The sequence below is a fragment of the Heterocephalus glaber genome, unplaced genomic scaffold, assembly GCF_053883595.1.
Source record: "Heterocephalus glaber isolate CG9 unplaced genomic scaffold, H.glaber_assembly_v1.0 deba00001538, whole genome shotgun sequence".
Lineage (NCBI taxonomy): Eukaryota > Metazoa > Chordata > Mammalia > Rodentia > Bathyergidae > Heterocephalus > Heterocephalus glaber.
Genome location: NW_028258333.1, coordinates 17308923 through 17333448, shown reverse-complemented (window position 1 = coordinate 17333448; position 24526 = coordinate 17308923). Strand labels below are relative to the sequence as shown.

The following is a 24526-nucleotide window of genomic DNA, read 5'->3' as shown; positions in this document are numbered from 1 at the left end:
GCAACACAAAGGGTAACTAAGACAGTGCACACAGAGACTGAGTCTTTTCCATTGTTTTTATTTCTACAAATAATTTTCTCTAGCCAAGTTCTGGTGCATGTATGGCTCTTGTTGTTTCAAAATGTGCTCTTTGGTGTAGGCTTCTTCTGAATTATTGTATGTATTATTAAATTATACCACATAAATTGAGTGTTTGTTTCATACTGAACACATTTACATGTGTGGTCTGAGCCTTATGATGTAAATACTAGTATCATTATTATTTTGAAATTTTTCTAGAAGAGTAAAGCTGGTGAAGTTAAGTCATGTGCCCCATGTCACATAGTATTGCTGAATATATATTATTTGATTCCAGCTTTAGTTTTTTACTTCAAGCAGTTCTTTTTCAACACAGCATATTATTTCTTTGAAAATCTAGTATACAAAGAAACTGTTTAGACACTATTATGAGGAAATTTTGCATACTAGGCAGTTTTCCTTGGTCAGTGGTGATCTATAGATGACTTTCTCCAGGCCAATGGATTGTCACCTGGAGAGTAGATTCACAGGAGTCAAAGCATGCTTTATTCGTTGTGAAGTTCACCTTCATAGAACACACTCAGAATAAAGAATCAAGTAAGACCTAATCAAAACTGTAATGATGTAGGTATTAGTGGAAAGACCATTACTCATAACTCAACTAAGCATTATCATATACATTGTTGCTATTTTATTCTAATATTTTCAAATGTATATCATGAGTTAAAGTTGCATAGTTAGGCTTTTTCTGTGCACATAGTGTTGTATCAAAGACATTTTATTTTCATCCTTGTAGAAATATTATTTTAATTATTGACTAATATTCTAGCATGTGCAAGCCATATATAAATGCCATAATATTCATCTAGAGTGCATATATGTTACGTTTCTATTAAAATTTGTCATAACATCTATCATTGTATTCACTTTAAATATTATTTTTCTAAAATATAACAAATAAAAATAATACTGAGTAACAATTTCAGTCAGGATCCAGGTGGGATCTTGTTTTTTTTCATTGAGTTTATTGGTACATTTTAGGTATACAATACGATGACATTCATCATTGACAATTTGTACCTGTACATGATATATCTCAGTTCTTATTTTTTTCCCCATTCCCCTGCCCTCCCTTCAACCCCTCCACCCCTCCCTATTCACTAAACTTACTGGAAGATAGGTTAGGTAGAACTCTTGAAGACAGAGGAATAGAAAAAGACTTTATGAATAAAACTTTAGTAGCATGGGAACAAGCGCAAAGAATCCACAACTGGGATATGATCTTATTAAAAAGCTGCACTGCAAGAGAAACCACCAATAGAGCTAAGAGACAGCCTACAATGTGGGAAAAAAATTTTTATCAGCTGTTCCCCAGACAACAGTCTATTATCTAGAATATATAAAGAACTTTAAAAAAATCAGACCTCCCAAATTTAAAGACCCAATTCAAAAATGGGCATCTGAAATGAACAGACCTTTCTCAGACAATGAAGTAAGATCAACAAATACATATGAAAAAATGTTCAACGTCACTGGTCATTAGAGAGATACAAATGAAAACAACGCTGAGATTCCACCTCACCCCAGAAAGAATGGCTGCTATCATGAAATCAACCAATAACAAATGCTGGCAGGGGTGTGGGGGGACAGGTGTAATCTTAGATAATTCCTAATAATTCCTCAAAAAGAATGAATATGTAAAATATTTTTAAATATCATTAATATAATAATCTAAAAATCCCCCAAATCTATTTGCTCAAGAAATGAATCTTTCTCCTTATTGAGGGGCAAGGAGGTAATTCAAATTCACAGAACATTCTCTGATAAAGTTTTGCCTTGAGAATTGTAACATATATATTATTTTATATATGATGAAGGATTTAAATTCTTTGCTTATTTTTCCTTTTACCTCTATTTCTTATTCTCTTACTCCACTGTAGGTTAAGCTAAAATGTTTTTTTTTTTAGTAAAATAAAATTGTAACAAAACAAAAATAAAAAGTAAACTTTAGTTAACTTGCCATTCAATTTCTAAAGAACTAAGAAATATTTAATATTCTTGCCTACAAATTTGAAATAGATAAGGCTATATTTTAACCTTAATGTGGAGTAGTAGAAAATGCTATTAATTAATTTTAATATAAATAAAACTTTCTTAAAAGATCAATTTGTTAATAAGATAAAAATTTGTAGCCAGAAGAATATGAAAGTATTTTAAAAATTAAAATATAGTTGCAGTTTGTAGAAATATGTATTGTGAAGTAGAATCTCAGAAAAATTAGTACTAATAGAACTTCAAGTGACTCCAAAAACAAAACAATATATTTTGATAAATTACTTCTAAATCTACAGAAATAATCATGAAACAAGTATTGTTCTAGGATTAAAATTTTTAATCTAAGACAAAAAGTAAGTTAATATGTAGTCAATGAATATGGCATTATTTTGGATATTTATGGAATTAGTATATATATTTATATAGGTAATGTTTTGTAGTAAAAGAAATCTCTACAGTCGTTTATCCATTGATTAATTTCAATAGTGAGTAGCAACTTTGACAGTCCTCAAAGCATTCATTTCATACTATTATTCCGATTTTTTAATCAGATTTTTAAAAGTTTGTAATTGAAGCAGAAAATAAATTAATAAATAACAAATGTTAATAATTATCAGAAATAAAAACCAAGAATAATAATAGATGTTATAAATAATATTAATAAATTAATTAATTAATCCTAGTAGAGAATGATTATTTCCAAGCAAAATGTCTTTCCTGTAAAATATTCATGAACAACACATCTCTAAGCCAAGATCTTTTGTTGGCTGTGTGTCATTTTCTTTTATACTCCATGTTTTCTTTTTCTCTCTCTTCTCCTCATGAGTTTATGTTCATTAATATTAACAGATTAGATATGTACAAAAATTAATTTCTTCTTAAGAACAAAATCTCTTTCTATATCCTTCATAATATTGGGCTCCCTGTCATTACCTGGGTAGCGTGTGTTAGATCCTGGACATGTTATCTTATTTTGATTTTATAATTTCTTTTAAAATAAGGTACAGCTGTATACATTTTATGTTGAGAAAATTTACATAGGAGAATTTCAAAATGGTTTATGTAAAAACTCTCATAAAAGCAAGAGAAATACTTCCCCCCCCAAATTTTATATTTTTCTAATGACATATAGAAATATGTACATGTCACCTACTTTCCCCTTTTTGTCAAAAATTTTTGTTCTGATTTTGGCATGATTTGTCTTTGACGTTATTTTTTTCAGTCTTTTAACCCTTTGAAAAAAACGAGAATCTGGTGTAAAGCTCTCTTACTTTAAATTGTGTTTCTGATTAAGAATGTAAACTATGAGATGCTTTTGGTAAGAACATATTGCTCAATTGTAAGAAGCCTGTATTAACTGAAGAATGTTTTTGCACTATTCTCAGAATTTGTATTTTATTAACAATAAGATTTTTTACATTAGAGGATGCAAAACATTTAAAACATTAAACTTGCTCATTGAAGAATGTGTAGGATTTCTTTGATTGAAATGAGAAATTTAATGAAATTTCAGCTAAAAGAAAGTCTTTTATTTCTTTTTACTGTACTATTAGAAAATAAATTCAGCAATAAAATAAGACAGTAGCTATGGTTGCTTTTATACTGGACAAATAATTATCTCTGCTCCGTGAATTGTGTCAAATCTGCATATTTTGTGACATACCATTATTGCTATTTTCCATTCCACTTAGTTTCATTCGGTGGGTTAAAGTATATTTTTAGTTCCTCTTTTGGTTCTGTGGGTTCACAGTAGTTCACTATTTAAATTGTGAGGAAAAGTAATCAAGTGAGTGGAATTAGAGAGGGAAAGGATATAGAATGTAAGAGGCAGATATTGATGCAGTGTAATGTGGGAGCAGGAAGGTTAATGTGGAACCCTGTGGAGGAGACACAGAATATGCTGGAGGCATTCTGTGCTCTCTTGACATTGGCTGACCTTGTTGTGGAAAGATCTGACTCAGTTTAGTTCTAAATTGGGAGCAAAGATCACTCTTATCTGCAACAGGTGATTCAAAGAGCAAAACAAGCTATCTCTCTATAGGTTCTTTCTATTAACTTTTGCTCTGCTCTGCTTGTCAGTTGGATGCAGTATATTAGTCACTATAGCACTATTTGATTGGACGGGGATTGTTGCATTAACCTTACATGTTCTGTGCTATATATAGGTAGAAAGTAAATTAATAAATGTCTTATTCCTAATTACTTTCCATAATATTAAAAGTAAAGAAATTTGTATCTAGAAAAATAAGACATTAGGTGGAAAAGTAGTTTAAATAAAATATTAAAAATTAATTACTGATTTTCCTGATGTAAATAGACATTTTGGATACATGTTAGTTCCTCATGAATCCCTCAAAATAAGATGTTTTGCTGGGCTGGGGATTTAGCTCAGTGGTGCCACACCTGTCTTGCAAGTGCAAGGTCCCAAATTCAATTCCCGGTACCAAAAAAAAAAAAAAAAAGATGTTTTGCAACTTTTATGTATGTTTTATTTTGCATTGGAAGTGAATTGAGGCTGTTCATCAGAATAATGGATGAGTTTTAGTTGGAAACGTCATAGACTATTTTTCTATTGACAAACGGACTAAAGTTCTCAAGTACATGGTTCCATTTTAGGAACTTCCATAGTTGCTAGCATTTCATGTCTTAAACACTTTTCCAAAAAAGATAATAAAAAACTTGTAGAAATCTACCAAGAACTAGTCTTGCTGTTCAGTGAATGTGAATTTAGATATGACTATAATATAGGGAGATTTTTAATGTTTCCCTTGAGGTTCCTGGCTCATGTCAATATTCTCTTTTATTCATTTCAGATTCAAGAAAAGAGAATTTAGCATACAAGGAGCTTTCATAACTCAATGTGTTCTCACCTGTATTATTCAATGGGTTAGAAATAACGAAGTTACACTTTATTATAATGATTATACTTCAGAGTTTGTTTACTTCAGAATATGGATTATTCTTGATGCAGATGTATTAAAGGAACATTGAACATACATGAATGAACCTGGTAAAGGGGTGTTTAAGAATAATCTGTTGCCTGAGTCAGAATGATTCATAACTGAGAATTTGGGCAGAGGAAGATGTGCTACTTGGAAGCATGGCTGAAGTTGGACCATTTCTAACACTGTGCTTCTTGGAAAATTATTGTAATAAAATCAGTGATGAAGACATTGTGGACTAATATTCAAACAACATATTGTACAAAGAAATGCTTAAATTAGAGTTAAAATTCAAGACTATTCATTGTGTCAATTTGCCAATTGTATTCATTTTAATGATATTTGTAATCCTGTGTAATAGTTATTATTGTCCTTATTTTGTAGATGAAAAGTGGAAGTTAGAGACATCCAGTAACTTGCTCAGTTTCATGAGCGAGTTGCAAAGAATTAGCAGCAGTACTGCTCAATTTTCTGTGAGTTGTCTTCTTTTTACTCACTATAAGGCCTCCTTTAAAATAATAAATCATATTAATTTATTAAGTATTTATAAAGTATAAGCAAGAGCATACTTCTGTCTTATAAGGAGTTTATAGTCTTGTCAGAAAAAATATAGATTCATTATGGCAATATATTAGGTGCTCTGATTTGCTACACAGGTTTTTGATTGTTTAAAATTCATGTTCAGGACCACTTGTTACATTTCATTTATCATAGACATTTTATGAAATATAGGGCCATGGAATCTAATATATAAATAATCATATTGTAATCAGTAAAATAACTATTCTACCCAATTTGATTAAATAGACTGGTTTAGTATTAATCATAACCTCTGATTTCTCAGAAGTCAAAGAATCCAAATGAAGATATGTAAAATTTGTAGTAAAATTGTGATAGGTTTATATGTGCTCAATCTACTCCTTAGAGGCAGAGAGATAGATCTTATTTCCCACCATGGATAAGATGGGTGCCATTTGAAATTTGCTTGGAATATGAATGTCATTTGACTTTTAGGCAAATTATATATTCTCTCTTTGGAAATTGAAACATTTGTGGTATTGTATTATTCAATTATGGCATATTACTTGCTTGAATGAAGGAGAAAAGCATATTGTTGCTCAACCAAAAACTAATGTACCTAACTTATAATTCCTCTAATTTGAAATAATTATACTACACAAAATGTGAAGCTATTCATTATATTTGATTCATCATATCAATTTTTCTTTAGTTTCAGATGCAATATTCTTTGCAAGAATCTTTTTCATTTTCTTTTGCAGGTTGGCAAAATTTTGAGCAAATAGACAAGATATGAACATTATTTATGTATGAGAATATATCTCAAAGTGTTTACGCAGAAGGAATTCATATATATTTGTACATAGATAAAAAAGTAGGAAATACAAGAGTATATTAGGAAACCAAAAATATAAATCCATCCAGAAAACAATAAAAAACTTTGGAATTCTTCTAGTTTCTCTTTCTCCATTAATTCTACATATATTTCAATTGTTAGTAAAATAATTCACGCATAGAACATGGTGAATTTGGCTTAGGTATTCTATTCTTAGACTGGACATAGCTAAAGCCCAAGCAAGGTGGAAAATTACAAAGCTTTTCTTTTCTCAGGAAATCCACATTGAAGGGACCATGTAAATAGAACAACAGAAATATTTCTTTGGGAAGTACTAATATTCATAATTCATTTTGTTATAATCATTAAGTATTTTAATAAGTATCTGATTCCATGACATGGACTATGCTGCATAAGAAACACAACTATATCATAAATACTAGCTGATGATACTTAGCTTTGTCAGCCGTTTTGCCAACTGCTATAGATTAAAGGTTTGTGCCTCCAACCTGATTCATATATTGAAATCCTCAACTGAAAAGTGACAAATGGTAAGAAGTGGGAATTTGGGAATGATTAAGTCTTGAAGTTATAGCTCTTGTGACAGAAATTTGTGCCTCTACAATTAGATTTCAGAGAGAGCTACCTTGTGCCTCCTATCATGTGGAAATACAGTGAGAAGTTGGCAATCTACAATTCAGCAAAGAACTGTCACCATAACCTGATCATACCAGTAGCTTGGTCTCAATTTTCAAGTGATTAAACTGTGGGAAATACTTTTTTGTAAATAAATTGTTTGTATGCCATTGAATCTAGAGTCTTTTCTTGAACTAAGTCATCTATATTTTAAAAATATGGAAAATTGAGACACTTGAATCTACAAACATCAGTATAATTTAACTGTAATTTTTGAAATCTACTCTAACATATCAGTATGATTACTAATTTTTAATTAGATAATTTAGCTGAACTATAGTGAATGTAAATGCTTATGTACAAATTTACGATCTGATAGTGTTGGAATGGGACTTAATTAGTGACATTTCTTCATCTTCTAAATGAGAAATCTCTGAAATATCTTGCAATTTTAAAAATTAAGTAATTCTATGAGTCTCAGCAAAGGAACCATTGAATCACAGTGGTTCTATGATGGTTTTGGCAGCAGTGCAGGTGGGTTTCTACTATCTAAGTTTGGAGAAGTCTAATCCTACATAGAATCAAATGACATGAAACATAAAACAGTAGCCCAAGTCAGAAGAAATACATAAGAAAAGGAAATGTAGAGTATTAAATGAATATTGAATATACTTGTCAAATCTCTATGATATTTTCTATTTCATTTAAAACAAAGATGAAACAGTGAAACAATTTCACTTTTCTATTAAAAATGGTAGTTCAAGAATTGAAATTTTCATGGTAGATAATTTGAAAAAAATATATTTCAAAAAATTAATAGAGATCCTGAGCAAGCTAAGAAGTAATATACCTACTCCTCTAAGTCAATCTTTAGATGATTTTCAAATAATAAAATTTCTTTTTAAGTTAAAAAATATTATAAAAGATGAATGAAAGATTTCCTCCAACTATGTAATTGACTTAAAAGGAAAATAAGATTTGAAAAGTTTTCAGTAGAGAGCTGTATAATTATTTTATTTTCAGCTTTAAAAACTTCACTCTGATAGTTTTCAGTTATGTGGCATAATCAATATGATTTTTTCCGTCTGGCAGATAATACAACACTCATTAAGTTCAGCTTTGGAATTCACTCAGAGGCACCCATGCAGATGGATAAATTCCACAAAGCATCTCTTTTTTATGCAGTGTTAAAAGACTAAAAGAACTTATTTACCCTCCTAAGTTTTCTTTTTCTCTTTATCGATTAAACAGAAAATAATTATTGTGTACTGGGTGTCTAAAAACTCTAGAATGACTAGCTTTGGTAATTTTCTTCAAATATTTGCTTTATCTGACAAAGAGAAATGCAGAAAATAGTTACATTGATTAGTACTGTATCTTATACCACATGAAATTTTAAGAATCCACTGTTGTCTTCCATTATTTTATGTATTTCCTAAATAGGAATGAATAGTAAGTATAGAATAGCAAACCTTAAATTACTGATAAAAAATATGAGCTACTTTTTCTTCCCAAATATTTGCAATTGAGTCAACATCATTTACTTAATAGTTTGTCATTTTATTAGATGAAATATTATGCTATGTATATATATATATATATATATGAGTTATTTATTCAAAAATCTTTTTCTGGGTTCAAAAAAGTTCATTCTTGAGATAGAAATATGTTATGCGGATTACTTGAGTGTTCTATGTACAAATATGCTTGAAGTCTTTCCTCTTCATTCTTCTATTTCATGATTTTTTGGAGGCTTTCAATTTTTGTATGAATTTAGGAAAAATCTGTTAATTTAAAAAATTCTCAAATTTTGAAGTTTAATGCATTGGTTTCATGAATATAATTGTAGCTTTTAAATATTGTGTTGTCCATCCAAAAATAGCAATACTGTCATTAAGTATTTTTATAGATTTCAGCAAATTTTATGTTGTATCCATACAACTATTGCACAGGCAAATGCATCAATTAATATATATTTACAATTTTAATTTGAAAATGGGCTTATAGACTGGAGAAACCATACAAGTACTATATCTGTTATGGTTTATATGTAGATGCTCCCCCAGTGTTTCATATCCTCATAGGTGGGGCTTTTGGAGATGACTGGATCATGATGATGTGATACTCATCAATAGATTGGTTCACTGATGAATTTATAGGTAAATATGATGTGGGAGGTAAAACCTGGTCCTCAGAGGTGTGTCAGTGGGGGTGTGGCCTGGAAGAGTGCCTCTCCCGCCCTCTTCCCTTGATATCTCTCTCTGATTCCTGCTTCCATGCCAAGAGCTATTTCTCCACTCCCATGCCCTTGGGCCATGCTGCCTTACCTTGAAGCTAGCCAACTATGGACTAAAACCTCTACAGTGAGCCAAAATAAACCTTTTCTCCTTACAGTTGTGTTTGTCTGAGCAATAAGAAAGTAACTAAAACTTGGTTGTTTAGTTATTGTTTATCCAATACAGACTTTTCTTTTGTACGTATCATCACATATCTTAACTGAGCAACTTGTTATTAATGGTTTACTCTAATCTTGGAACATGCTTTGGGCTACAAAAAAAAGATTATCATAATTATTTTGGTTACAAAGTTACCACTATTTGGTAGGGTATTTTTGAACTGACCAAAGGTTACTCATCATCTCGATTCTTTCTTTGCTAAACATCTATTTGACACAACTGCATGTTACCTGGCAGTGAAGTGCCTTGTTCTGTAACTAATTGACTTTCAGGCCTCACCTTTCCTGTATATGCCTGGGACAAACTTAAACCAAGCCACATCATGAAATTATATAATGATAGACCTGGTCTAGTGAACCTTGATACAGCTGTTAAATAAAGTAGTACTTTTTGTTCATAGATTTCAATAAAATACCATTTCTAGGGAGACGAGATTGAAATTATTATTACATGCTTAGGCAGCAGCGTTTAAGAAGAAAGTTTGTGATTACTCATCCATCTATACACACCAAAGTACCTAAAATGAGGTGTGCTGAATCTCTTCATGTATTATGCACCATCCCAGACAGCTAGTGATCACAACTAAAAAATAAATGAGCCATGCCTTTTAATTGTCCAGTGTTTTCCAGACTTAATATTTTTCTGTCTTCTAGTGTCTTATGAAGGAAACTATTCAAGATCTTCCTTTTAATGCAAACGAAGAGAATAAAAAGGTTAACAGATATATGATATGTTTGCTGAATATTATGCACCATTAATAGTGCTGGAGCTACAGTAAAAGAAATTTTATAATTGTGAAAAAGTAAGTTGGTGCTATCAGGTGTGGGCCATTAATCTTTAAATCATACCTATGAAATTTGCACCGTCACTTTCTCCTCCACCAGCTTCATTTCCCACGTGTCATGCTCATGAAAGCAATATCTCTACATTTGAAATCAATTGTGTAGGGACCACAATGTGGAGTTACAATTTAAATTGTATTAAAATATTTTATTCTTCCCTTTTTGTTTTCACAACATATCTAATCTTTCCTGTAGAGGAAATATAATATGACTTTCTTAATTTTCCAAAATTAGGCTAGTTCACTTACTGAGTGGAAATGGGCACAGAAGATTTAAAGAGTTCATTCTCAGCAGTGCCTGGACAAAAATAAACATGTTTTCCAGCAGCCAATCAGCATTTTTCTATAGTATAAATGGCATGATTAGAGAAATAATGCATAGGAAATTTTAGCCTATTTTTCTATTCTGACATCTATTATCTGATTTTGATTTCTTTGCCAGCCTCTCTTCCTCATTTCTGAATATTTCACTCAAAAGTGGTTAAGCTGAAGTAATACTCATAAACTCCATGTGGACAAAGAGGTTCTTGTTCTGATGAAAAACTTTTGATACAATTCATAATCAAATTTCAACATTACCTAGCAGAGTACCTGCTAACAGTAGATGTTCAAAAATATTTCCTGAATAAAGTTAATCACAGAGTTACTAACAAAAGGCTTTATTTAATCTGACAGGTAGAATTACATACATGGACATTTGTCTAAAATGATATGTTTGATTATTATATTTTCCTATCTATTTTTCTCAGTGAGTCATATATTGTTTATTTCAATTTGGAATTGAGTTCTTAGTAAAATAGGTATGTTAATATGTGCAAATTGACATTTCAATATCATCAAAGTCTGTTCATCATGAGAATGCTTCAAAATGATTCAAGGTTCAAACACCAAATTTCTAAATTTGACTTTTATTTATTTTACCTACAGTACGTTCCTGATTCCAAATATTTATTGATCTGGAGGAGGTATGTGTTTAAACCTAAAATATTCCTCAACAGTCTCATGTATAAAAGGAAAGGCTTTTGGAAGGTGAGTGGATTGTGTAGCTACTATGAGGTGGGTAGATGAATGTGCTGTCAGGATGCGGGGGGTGATCAGAAGAGGTGGGTCACTAGGGATATGAAACCACTTCTCTCTTTCCTTTGTGAAATCACTTTTCTCGCTGTGAAAGCCCTTCTCTCCCATCACGGTGGCTGTCTGTGATGGGTAGCTGTCCTCCATCATGCTGTTTCTGCCTTGGAGTCTGTCAACAATGGGGTGAACCTACTGAAGCTGTGATCCAAAATAAACCTTGCTTCCTTTAAATGCAGGAGTTGGGTATTTTCTTCCATCACAGGAAAATGACTAAGACAGTATGATCATGAAGAAGAAATTTTGGGTTCTCCAATAGTTCTGCAAGAATTTTCAACAATTTTTGAAGATAATCCTTCAATTATTCATGATAAGTGATTAGGCTTAAAGATATTAGATTTTCCATTTCATTGGCTTATTTGGTGGCAGTTTTTAAGTGGATATCTATAAACTATTGAATTAAAAATGTATTGATGATTGGAAACTATAATTTTTCAAACAGGACACATTTTCAGCACTATATTCTGAGGAGAGGATGTATATTGTTTTGGTCACTTTTTTTTTGATCACTGAAACAATACCTGACACACACTCACCACTAAATGAGAAGTTACTTTGGCTCATGGTTACAGACCATAGTCAGCTGACTTCAGGACAGAACTGCATAGTGAAAGGCTCTGGATAGAAGAAAGTTGGCCACTTCATGATGGCTAGGGATCAGGGAGAGAAAAGAGGGAATGGGAAGGGAGATATACCCTTATATGTTAAGCCCCCAGTGAAGGACCTCTTCTGACCAGATTCTACTTCCTAACAGCAAATCACCTATATGGCACCTATGATAAAATTGCCTTCCAAAAGCCCTACATATGAGAATTAAAGGCCTTTGGATGACATTCTCAGTCTAAACTGTAAGATTAAGGCTCTGGCTCCCAATAGACTCAGGTGCATCTTTTTTTGTGAAAAGCATTTAGCTCATCTTTGGTAACTCTTAGGTTACCAAAGTCTTAACAGTTCCTGCATTGCTGAAAAGTCAAAATCCAAAATCTCCTTTGAGACTCAAGGAAACTTTTAGTTGTGATCCCTTGTAAAATTCAAAAAGAAAGTCAAACATTATGGGCATAGAGTAAAAATTCTAATTCCAAAAGGGAGAAAATAAATGAACAAAGTAAGACTGAAATCCAGCAGGGGAAACATTAAATTTGATAGCTTGATGTCTAGCACATGTGGCAAGGTGTGGCAATATGTGAACTCCAAAGGACTTGGGCTGCCTCACATCTATAGCATTGTAAGTTACATAGCTCTGATCCTTGGGGTGGATTTCCTCAGACACTTCTGGCATCTCCAAATTTCTGATGTGACCTCTGTACATTCAGCTTTACTTTCACAGCTTCACATACTTCCCACTCACAGCCACATTACTTGGCCTCCTAGGCCTTCTCCTTAAATCTGGATGGAACTCTCCCTTTCCCTACAACCCCTGTATTCTACATGCCCATAAAACCAGGACCACATGAATGAGCCTATATTCTGCTGCTATCTTTTATAGCAGCAGGGGCCCCCTTTGATCATGTCTGCAGAACATTCCAAGTGCCTGGATGGTTGAGCAAGGAATCCCAGGGAATCAACCCCTAGGAAACTCTTCTCAAGCAGGGTGCCCTGAACCGCTGTTCAAAAGAAAGCTTTGTTATTTTGTACCCTTTAACCAACAGTGAGTGAGGTCCTGTGGATTCATGGGATGCTCTCAAGGTACCCTTCCTATTGTGCTGATGCAAAATATAGTGGACCCTTGACTTACAAGCTCAGTTGGTTACCGAGGGCTGAGGGCCGGTTGCAACTAAGTCAATACAGCTGAGAGCTGGATGTCTACTTGGGTAAACTCAATAGATAACAAGGGGCAGATAAATTGTCCATTAACCTAATTAATCAAAGTTGTTCGTATATCAGGGTGGGTGTCACTTGAAGGTCCACTGTACTTAACTCCTTTTTATAGCAACCTCACACTCCAAGGCAACCACTGTTTTACGTGCTTTCTTTTTTGCCAAGCAAATGGGCTTTTTGCCCCTGACTTTCATATAAATCTGGTTAAAAGCCACTAGAAATACTCATTCCACAGTCTGAACATTGTGCTTCCTTGAAATTTCTCTGTGAGATTAATTATTCTGTTGCCCTTTATCATAGTATCAATCTCTTGCAGTCTCAGGACGTGAACAAAATGTAGGCAAATTTTCTGCCAGAACATAGCACACCTGCTCTTGATTCCCATTGCCAATGGAATCTTTGTTCCTAAGTGAAACCTCCTGAGCCTGGTCTTCACCATCTGTATTTTGGCTTATCACATTCTAGGGCTTCTCTAGTTGGCAACTCCCAACCTTTCCCAAAGCTTCTAAATCACATGATCAGGTAGTCATAACAACAACCTCACTTCTCTGGTAACAAAATCTGTCTTGGTTACTTTCTCATTGCTGAAACAAAATATCCAATACTCACAAATCAAATGAAGAAAGATTTATTTTGGCTCAGATTTCTCAGTTCTTGCATGGCCCACAGCTTGGTAGAATGGCCTGGGCAGAGGATAGCTGTTCAGGTCATGATGATCAGGAAGCAGAGAGAGAAAGGAAGACACAGGGAGGGGGATGTAACCTTCCAGGTCACACTCCCAGGGACCAGCCTTTTCCACCCAAACCCCACCTTCTGACAGCACACTCAGACACTGAACACATGGCTGGATGAGTCTGTGATAAATGAATTGCCCCCAGTGACCTTCCAAAATCCTATCTATGAGCACATCAGGTTTTGTAGGACATTTTCAATATAACTTTTATATATATAAAGTATATTATATATATATATTCATTCAGTAATAAATTCTAACATAAAGGAGACAAGTAACCAACTCCTCTGCCATCTCAGTGTAATATTGGCAAATTTGCAGTGGTATAGAAAACCCGCAGAAATACTCTATGTCCTATATACATTTTATCTATAGAGACATAGGACTAGACATAGTGCACTATTTTCTTTAAATATTATTTACTCTTCATAAACATATATAAATTATTCATTTTTCTCCTGAATCAATGAGATATTCATGATGTTTTCTCATTTCCCTACCATCCTTTCAACTCTCCTTCCCCTCCTTATTTACAAAAGCTTTGTTTCCTTTTTTTCCCTTCTATTCTCTTTTTTTCTTCTTTTTACTTCCTCCCCTTCCAGAGCATGTCTATAAGTGACCCCAACAGCTCATGTAAATGCACTGGTTATAGTATAGTTATGAGACCCCTATTGATTATTTATTCATATTCAGTAACTGGGTAAAGATCACCAATGTGTCCCACAAGCAGTTGAACAGCTTGGTGGAAGTATAAAAACTACTGGATAGGAGTTCACAGGTCAAAGAAAAGTGGGCAGATGAGATGCCCTCAGGCATGGCGTGCCTTCTGTTCTTGATGAAACAAGAATCTAGTGCAGTCAAGAAAATAATTTACCAGATGGAAGACCTCAGGATAACGCACAGATTTAATTATTACTGCAATCAAAGATGATGCTAATGTCACTCAAGCAGGAAGAGTTGCAACACTCATTTCTACTAAAAGGTGAATTGTGTTTGCCGACCCATTTTGAACAAAAAAAAAAAAAATCCTAGGTTTTACAGTTGCTTTTGTAATGGTATTTTCAGTACTCAAAAATATTTTCAACCATTTTAGCTTCTATTTTGGTTCTATGTTGGCCACAACTACTATCCACTAGAGTGGACAAAACTTGTCTCTAATGAAATAAGGTGACATGATGATGTATAAGTCACTCACAGTAATATCAAGGAGGAAATGATTGATACTAAGGAATATTCAGTGGCATATGTTTTAATTTTCTAGCTGTCTGCATAGTAGAAAACATGATATATTTTCTTATTCTTTGGTTTATTCAATCTGTTTGTTTGGTAAATTGAAGACAATAAGTGACTATTATTATAATTGAGCTGATGTTAATAAATATTTGTTGTTTCTGGGATGTAATTATGCACTTTTAAAAATATTGAGAAGCATTTCCTTGTGTGACATTGTTGTTGACCTAATTTGTCTTATGTGAACATCATAGAAAGTACTTCTGCAAACCTCAAGGGTACAAGTTAATGCATCAAGGCAGTCTCAATGCAATCAGTACAAGTATGAAGCTACCAGCAACGTAATAGAGCATTCTATTTCATTGTACATATATGTGTGTATGTGTGTGTTAAAGAAACAATAAATAGTATTGTATAGTAAATACATAAACCAAGCCATAGTGATTTATAAGTATTACAAAATGTACATAATATGTGTGGTATACTTTTCTATGGCTACCAGTACAGTGAGTTTTTTTACAGCAGCATCACAAAAAAACACATTGCACTATAACATTGTGATATCTGCCATAACATTAGGTGACACAGGTTTTTTTCATAGCCTCATTATAATTATATGAAACTTCTACTATGTATATGGTCAGTCTATCATTGGCTGAAATACCACTATGTGACATATGATTCTGTTTTTATATACTTCCACCTCTGTATCTATCTCCATATAGTGTCTCTGTCTATCTATCTATCTATCTATCTATCTATCTATCTATCTATCTATCTATCTTACTGCACCCAATCAGAATAAAAGTATTACGATCCCTACTTTTATATATGAGAAAAATGAACCTTAGATAAGTGAATCTTTACTCAGTAACAACACAATTAGTGAGAAAGGCAAAATTACATTTACTTTTTATACCTTATTTTTACAATATATTTTAGGATTATTCCTTTAATTAGGAAATTTAGTTAAAATTAATTTGCAAAAATTTTTGGCACAAAAAAGAGATTACAATTAGGTCAAAAATATTATATTGTGTAAGGAAACACTAAATAGAAGGTTTGTAATGAAATACAGAATTATGTGTTCTTATTTACATAATGGACGATTGCTCTGCCATTTATCCCTCTGAGAAAAAAAGTACTCTAAACCACTATTAACGGTGGGGAGAGAGACAGCTATTCAATTTATTTGTAAGAACTTATCATTTTTGTATCCATATATAAGAATATGAGGATAGATCATCTATTACAGACAGTAAGCAATTCTTTGAATTTTTTAATTTATATATTAATTGGTACATTTTAGGTATACAATACATTTACATTTATCATTGGGTGTTTGTACCTGAACTTGATGTATCCTAGTTCTTATTTTTTCCCCATTACCTATGCGCCCTTCACTCCCACCACCCTTCCCTATTTACATAGACTTTGTTTCCATTTTTTTTCTTTCTCATACTTTTTCCTTTCCTTTCTTCCCTTTCCCCTTCCCCTCCTGCCACCCCTCCACCTCTGGACCTTTTCCTATTTCAAATTGATTATGTATTTTATCTGATATATTTTCAGATATAGATACATAGATAGAGCTGAAAATTTAGCTAGCTACATCAATTGTGTTTATTTTATTTCTACCAAAAATAAATTACAACTTCTAAACATTTTCAAATTGTAATGGTTTCAATGTAAAAAATAAAAATAAAAATAAAAACTATAGAAATGAACAGGATTACTCGACCTTTAAGATAGCAACCATATTAAGTAATACAGAAATAATTTCTTCTGTCACCTTTTACATGAGTGCAATGTAAAATAATTAAACTCACAAAGAGAAAAGTAGTCAGCATTGATGTCTCCAATTTATCAGTACCACAGAATCATGTTGAAAATATCCTCTTTTAAATTTAGGAAAGCTGTTTGTTTCTCACACAAGTGATGAGGTATAAAACCAAAACTTTTCTGTGATCATGTATTGTGCTAACTTTCTAGACAGAAGTTGTGTCTATTGAACAGAGCCACCTTTAAGTCTTATGTCCACAGTTGATAAACACAGAACTTTGTGAAATCTGAGTGACACACCCACAATCTTTTTAGAGATGAAAATTGATATAAAATATCAAAATGACCTAGTCAAAAGCACAAACAAATTTTATGATCAGAATACAGAGGAGTCCTTCTTAGAATAAAACCAATAAGGTGCCAGTGGTTCTGGCGCCTGCCTCACAAGCACAAGTTCCCAAATTCAATCCCTGTTACCAAAAAATAAGTAAATAAATAAATAAATAAAACCAATAAATCAGGAGTTAAATTAAAATTAAAAGCCAGTCACTCCTAAATCTCCTGACACTTTGGTTCTGTATATCTCTATATGAGATAGCTGGTATTCCAGGTATTCTAAAGGCTGAAACTTAATATATTTCTGGAGACGGTCTTTAAGAAAATAATATAAAATATCCAATACAATTTGTTTTAAAAGTAAATGTAAAATAATTATTTTAAATGATGACATACAACAAATCTTTAAAATTTATATTAACTACAAAATGCACCTCTATAACTATTGTTTTCTTCTGATTGACTTTATATATGATGATGATTTTTATCATTTTCCATATTTATATGGAAATATAAATATTTATATATCTTTATATTTATATATTTACATAGGAATATATATCTTTATATTTGGCTAATAGAAATCTGCATTTTCACTAATATTTGGAATGTACAAATCATGATATTTTATACATGTATTTCTTTTTTTTTTTTTTTGGTACTGGGGATCGAACTCCCATCCTTGCGCTTCTGAGGCAGGCGCTGGAACCACTGAGCTAAATCCTAGGCCCCATATCCATGTATTTCTCATAGTAGGTAAATTGCATTTAGAGCCACGTTCTATGAAAAATATTTTTAAAATATGAATCAAATTTTTCATATTGGGTTATCAGGCTTTGTCTTGAGAAGAGAAAAGTTCCATTTTGATCAGGTATTTTTAGTAAAAAATGAACTTTCCACTAATCATATTCCATAGTGGAACTGCTGTCAGGTTATGTTCAATCTTTATTTCTACTTCACCACACACACTTGCACCCCTGGTGTTGTAGTGTTATATAAGTGAGCACATTAGTGCCCAAAGAATTCTGACAGGAATTCTGGAAAATATACAGTTATCAATAATTTCATTATATGCGTGAAACACCAAATCCAAACATATCTCAGACTGAACATCTCTTTAAGCTTGGTTTCTCAAATATCCACATCAACACCAAGAGACAGATGAAGAATTAGAAAGTCAATGTAGAAAGAGACAATAGTCAGTCTCAGTGTATTGGAAAGAAAATAGCTTATATTTGAAAATTCTGCCAAAGCTATGGTCATCTAAACACTTTGTAAGTCTGTATCCAAAAACTTCAAAAGAACTTGATAAAATAATGGATATTGTGCTGGAACATATGTTTTATTAGTTTCCCAGTGAGTCTGCTTCTAATTAGTACTGTATTAAGAGGAAGGGCCAGAATTATGGGAGAAATATAAAATGCTTCAAAGTAAAAATGATTTGTTTTGTTTGTTTCTCTTACACGTTTAAATGTAAATTTTCAGATTTCCTCTTTGGGATAAGGTAGGAGACAGCCTGTGCTCTAGGTTTGAAGGTGTTAATATAAGAATTTTTGCAATTTTTGAAAAAAACCTTAACTATGAACAACAACTATTTGCTGACCTTCAGGAAGCTGATCCTTAAATTTCTCCTGTAATCTCTGTCAGTGATGTAGATGGTATCATAGCATTTCCACATTTTTATTGACTTGGTTTTTCATCTTTTATATTGTAATTTTGTCATTGCAGTTATCAAGACCATTCAGAGCTATAAAACATCAAAGTACTTTTTAGGCATCTTTCTACTTGTCACTGTACAAATTACTTAATTTCTTTTTGATGACACTAACCTCTTTTACAATTGTAGGTCTTTTGGCCCAATTTTACATAGAAATCTCTTTGGGCCAAATTTTCCATTTTTCAATTTTTTTTTCTGCTGTGTTGTTTGCCTTTAACTCGTGCATATGTTAGGCATATGTGTGAATTCTTGTCCACATTCTGGTCTTCTCCATTTTAATCAGAATCTCTCATCAGGATTTGCTTGCAACATTCTAGGTCTTCTCTAGCCAGCATCTCTAAATCTTAACAATTTCCTCCTGCAGACTACATTCCAAAGGCTTGTAAGTCATCTGAGCAGACACAGTCACCACAGGGACCCCACTCAAGGTACCAATTTTCTATATTTTTCATCTTTCATCTTTCTAGACAAAATATCTTACACAACTCAAAGGTTAATTTGGTTGACACTTTCAGGGAATTTAGTCCACAAACTGCTATCTCCAAGGTAAGAATGTCGTAGAGGAAGAGTGCGATGGAGAAAAGCTGCTTAGTTAATGGCTATCAGGGAGCAGAGCAGATGAACAAAGACAGAGGAGAAAAGGTGATGGACAAGATATCGACTGATCACACCTTTATTACCCACACAGATACTCTCAGAAATATGATTTACTAGTCACCTTTCATGGAGTTTGAGCCAAGCAAATTGACAACTTACTTTATCCATCACACTGCCTACTTTAAGTTGTGATCAACTGACACAAAAAGGAGCATAAGAGAAATCTTCAGGGTAAAGGTACTATGGTAATGTTATGTCTTCTTTGAGGTTTTGGATACACTGATTTATATTTTTGTATTTTTATACTATATTTTTGTGGGATCTTGACGTACTGATTGCTTTAGGAGTTTGGTATTGTTTTGGAAATATTAGATAAGTGGTTAACACATGTAAAGTTTCTCTAACTTTTTTGTGTGCTGAGAAAAAAAATAGATTTTGTCCATCTGTTGCACTGTCAAAAGTCAATTTATCATAAATCTAAGCATTCTGTTTTCAATAGAATCACTTTCCACACAATCCAATCTATGAATCTCTGTGAGATATCAGTGAAACTGTTCTGAAATCTCCCCAACAGTATGGCTAAATAAATATGTCAGAGATATATTTGATTGGGAGGATGACTGAACTTTGGGTACAAAGAGTCAGGACATATTAGAAACTTTTTATTGTAGTTTCGTGGACACTAAAGTGCCCTAGGAGGCTGAAAATGCTGTGAAAAACTAAGACAAAACAATATCTTTTGAGATTGAATTCTATCACACATCTTGTCTATCTCTTACTCTTACTGAGCTGAATAGAGTATCCAGAAATACTTATTCCTGTTCACTAGCGTGGAAATCACAAGCTATAATAGCCCACACTTTAGCAAGTATTCTTGACTGCAAAAATGAGCTCTCACTGAATAACTAGAAAATCATTGAAGTGTGTGCCAGGATCATCAGAGGGAACAAATTGTTAAGATCCCCCCACCAATGGATATTAGTCAATGCATTTGCTCAGAGGTTTAGAGTGGTACATCTGCAAAGGAAATATGATAGATAAGACAATAATTTATTGGAGATCATGGAAATAAAGCATATAATTACTAAAATTAGAAAAAAATCAATAGGTGGGATAAATAGAATGCATAGAGCTGAACAAATGTTAATGATGTGGAAAATTAGAGAAAAAATTTTTTCCTAGCACAGAGTAAAGCAGAATGAAATGGAAAGTAAATAGGAAAAAGAAAAGAAAAGTAAAGAATATGTACAAAGGTTCTATATACTTTGACAGCGGTTAAGAAGAAAAGAATAAACAGTAAAATAGTAACGCAACTATGTAATTATGAAATGCTGAGCATTTCTCTCAATAAACACAAGATAGAGTCCTTAGCTTAAAAGATCTCCAATCATACTTTAACAGTATACACATTTAAGAACATTATAATTTTTTTCAAGAGGCCAGAAATTGCCAAAAGCTAGCATAGTGAAGTTGTAAATTATCTACAGAACAGTTAGAGTCATTTGAAAATTGATATCATCAATACTTGGATGAAGAAAAGAATGAACACCTTCTACAAAAATTAAAGGAACAGAATTTTGATAAATTAATCTTTACACAAATTGGTTTGCAACCCACAATTTGAGTGATTCCTGAATAAAATAATTAGTAAATTTAATTTCAAAAGACTCCAACAGACTCAGCACTTCACTGAGGATGAATGGGCAAATCCAGAAGGAAAGTGTAGATACAAAAACAATATTAACCTAGCAAAATCATAAGCTTTCAACAATATATAAGCTGTTAGAAGTATGTTTTATATTAGCATACAAACAAAATATAGAAAATATAAGCTTTTTGCCTTGTGAGAATAATATTTATATATTGTAAGAAATACATTACTAATTTGGAAGTAAAGCTCAAAATATTGAGTCAGAAAGATATTTATTTCTCTGAGCTGGAAGTCTGCAGTTAGATCATTGATGGCTATTATTTTGTGTATTAGTCAAGACTCACCAGAAAAAGACAACAAATAGGACCTAAGCAGATGTACAGAAAGATTTCTACTTTCACACCAATGACTTATGCAGTTTTGGAGTCTGAGAAGTCCCATGATTTTCTGTGTGCAAACTAGAGGTGCAGGAATACTCATGTGGGAGTTCCTGTGCAAAACTGAAGGCTAGGAGGCACAGAGTCAATGGTGTAAATCTTCATCTTCCTGTGATGACTTAAGAACACTTATGTTTAAGTTAGGAGAAGACAGATATCACAGATCAACAAAGAGAGCAAATTCTACATTACTCTAACATCTTATTTTATTTACTTTATCAAAAGATTGGGTAATGTTCTCCTGTGTTGGCCATTATATCAATTCCAATATGAATCTTTCCAGATATACCTTTACACAAACACATAGAAATAATATTACACCAGCTATCTGAGCATCCCTTAGCCCAGTAAAGTCATTACATCACATTAATTGTCACATGATAGCTCTCTTCTACTACTTTGCAACAGAGCTAATGTTTATTCTGCTCTATGTCATATCCAACATTATCAGTTCATCTCATGGCTTACTATGCTGGCTCTACTTCCACATATCTACTCATCCTCTTTCCATTAAGATTTAGAAAAGGGAAATACAGGGTTGGGGGTCATTGGGTACTGGTTGCTTTTTTTAATAAACTGGATTTAAGTTGTTTTGGCTTAAATGTCTATGATTCAGGAACATAAAATTACACAGTGGTATAGGTGGCAACTTACCATTTTAGAAATCAGGTGGTGTATTTTTATAAAAAAAGAGATTATTAGAAAACCAATAGCTTTCTCTACCACAATGTACATTCCAAACAATATAAGAAAAAGATAGAATAAAAAAATTATAGGGAAGGGCAGAGTGGGTGAAGGGCGCACAGGTAATGGGGAAAAAATAAGAACCAAGATATATCATGTACAGGTACAAACACCCAATGATAAATTTAAACAAATTGTATAACTAAAATGTACCAATAAAAGAACTAAAAAAATTATAATCTAATGGGAAATTTTCAGCAGGGACAAAGATAGAGAGAAATACCAGTATAAGGAAAAACACAGTGAATTAAGAAAACTGGCACTATGCACACATCATTTCTTTTTACTATTACTTGTTTTTCCTTCAGCAGTTACCAGTGTGTTTCCTATTATTTAAATTTTCATATGAATCTTGACACTGTATTTGTTTTACCCATTAAACAATGATCAGCATAAGATTAGTGTGAGTGATTTTCCTTGACATCATTTCTTTAACATAGTAAAAGCTGAATAAAACATTATTGAATGATGATTATAGCATATAAATGTTCATGACATTGGGCTTAAGAAATAAGCCTTTATTACTCCCTTATTACTGAGAAATCAACAGAGAGTAGGCCATGTAATTTAAGCCACTTTATCCTCAATATTGTTTTTTACTCAAAAATGAATTAACATTATTTTGTAGCCCAGTAGTTAACACATTCTTTCATTTACATTATAAAGTAGATTGAGCAGCACATAGGAAGAAAACCTTCTGCATTCTTTGTTCATAACTTAGATAGATTGTGTTTTTCTAATGTATCCAAATTCTGAGGGTAACGTTTCTTACTACATACTTCAGATGAATGAAACTTTCTTGAGTAATAATTTTTTCCAGAAAAATGAGTGATAGATTTTGAAGAAATATAATTTATAGTGGAGTAAAGGGAAATAATACCTTATACTATACCTCCATACGTTTAATAGTACATTTAAGTGATACATGTGTCTACGTGATTCTGTGTGAGTGTATGTATGTGAATGTGTATGTGTTCCCATATACATATAATTTCCATTCTAGAGGCAAAATACATTTTGATTTGTGTGAGGAATTAGACTTACCTATTCAGACTTTTGTCAGTATAGTAATAATATATTTCTAAGAAACACATGGTACACTCTTTACCAAGAATGTTAAAGCCACTTCAGGTTTTGCTTCCAATTAGAAAAAGATACCGGGAGGGTTTTGCCTGGTGCACCCGAGAGGCGGGGCCTGTGGGACAAGATAGAGTTGGTACAGGTCTTGAAGCGCGGGCTGCAGCAGGCCAATGGCCACGGTGGCCTCTGTGGGTTGCTGCGAGTTTTCTTCAGGGCCAATGATGTGAGGGTCGGTACATTGGTGGGAGAAGACAAATACGGCAACAATACTATGAGGACAACAAGCAATTTTTTGGCCGTCACCGATGGGTTATATACACCACCGAAATGAATGGCAAAAACACTTTCTGGGATCTGGACGGAAGCATGGTGCCTCCCGAGTGGCATCGCCGGCTTCACAGTATGACTGATGACCATCCTACAACTCACCCTTCGACGGATCCTAAATTCATCTGGAGAAACCATAAGTTCAATGTGACCGGCACTCCATACCAGTATGTGCCTTACTCCACCACTACAAAGAAGATTCAGGAATGGGTCCCACCTTCCACACCGCACAAATAAAGGCGATGAGAACCAGCTGCAACATGTAAAATACGGGCTTTCCATGGAACTGCACTTTTACTGTCTACTGTTAACTTGATTAAAATTGTTTCACCAGGAAAAAAAAAAAAGATACCGAGAAAGGATTTAAAACCATAATAATAATGTGAGGGACTGAGAGACACCCGGAAAACATGAAAGGTAGGTGTGTTCAGCAGTGTTCTGTTGCTGTAGCAAAATGCTTAGGAAAACGACTTAAAAGGAAGAAAGAGTTATTTTGGTTTGTGGTATTAGGGCTCTTGCTTGGTCCCACTGCCCTAGGTCTGAGGCATCGTAGAGAATCATGACAGAATGTATGGCAAAGCAAATCTGTTCAGGTTTGGGAGGTTGAGAAGAAAAGAGAGAGAGAAAGAGGTTGGACACAAAGA

General features: G+C 33.0%; 1 pseudogene; it reads left to right on the top strand.

Moving 5' to 3' along the window:
- LOC101724775 (NADH dehydrogenase [ubiquinone] 1 alpha subcomplex subunit 12 pseudogene) overlaps positions 1–24229 on the top strand; it is a 49221-nt pseudogene extending 24992 nt beyond the window's left edge.
- Positions 24230–24526: the final 297 nt, after the last annotated feature.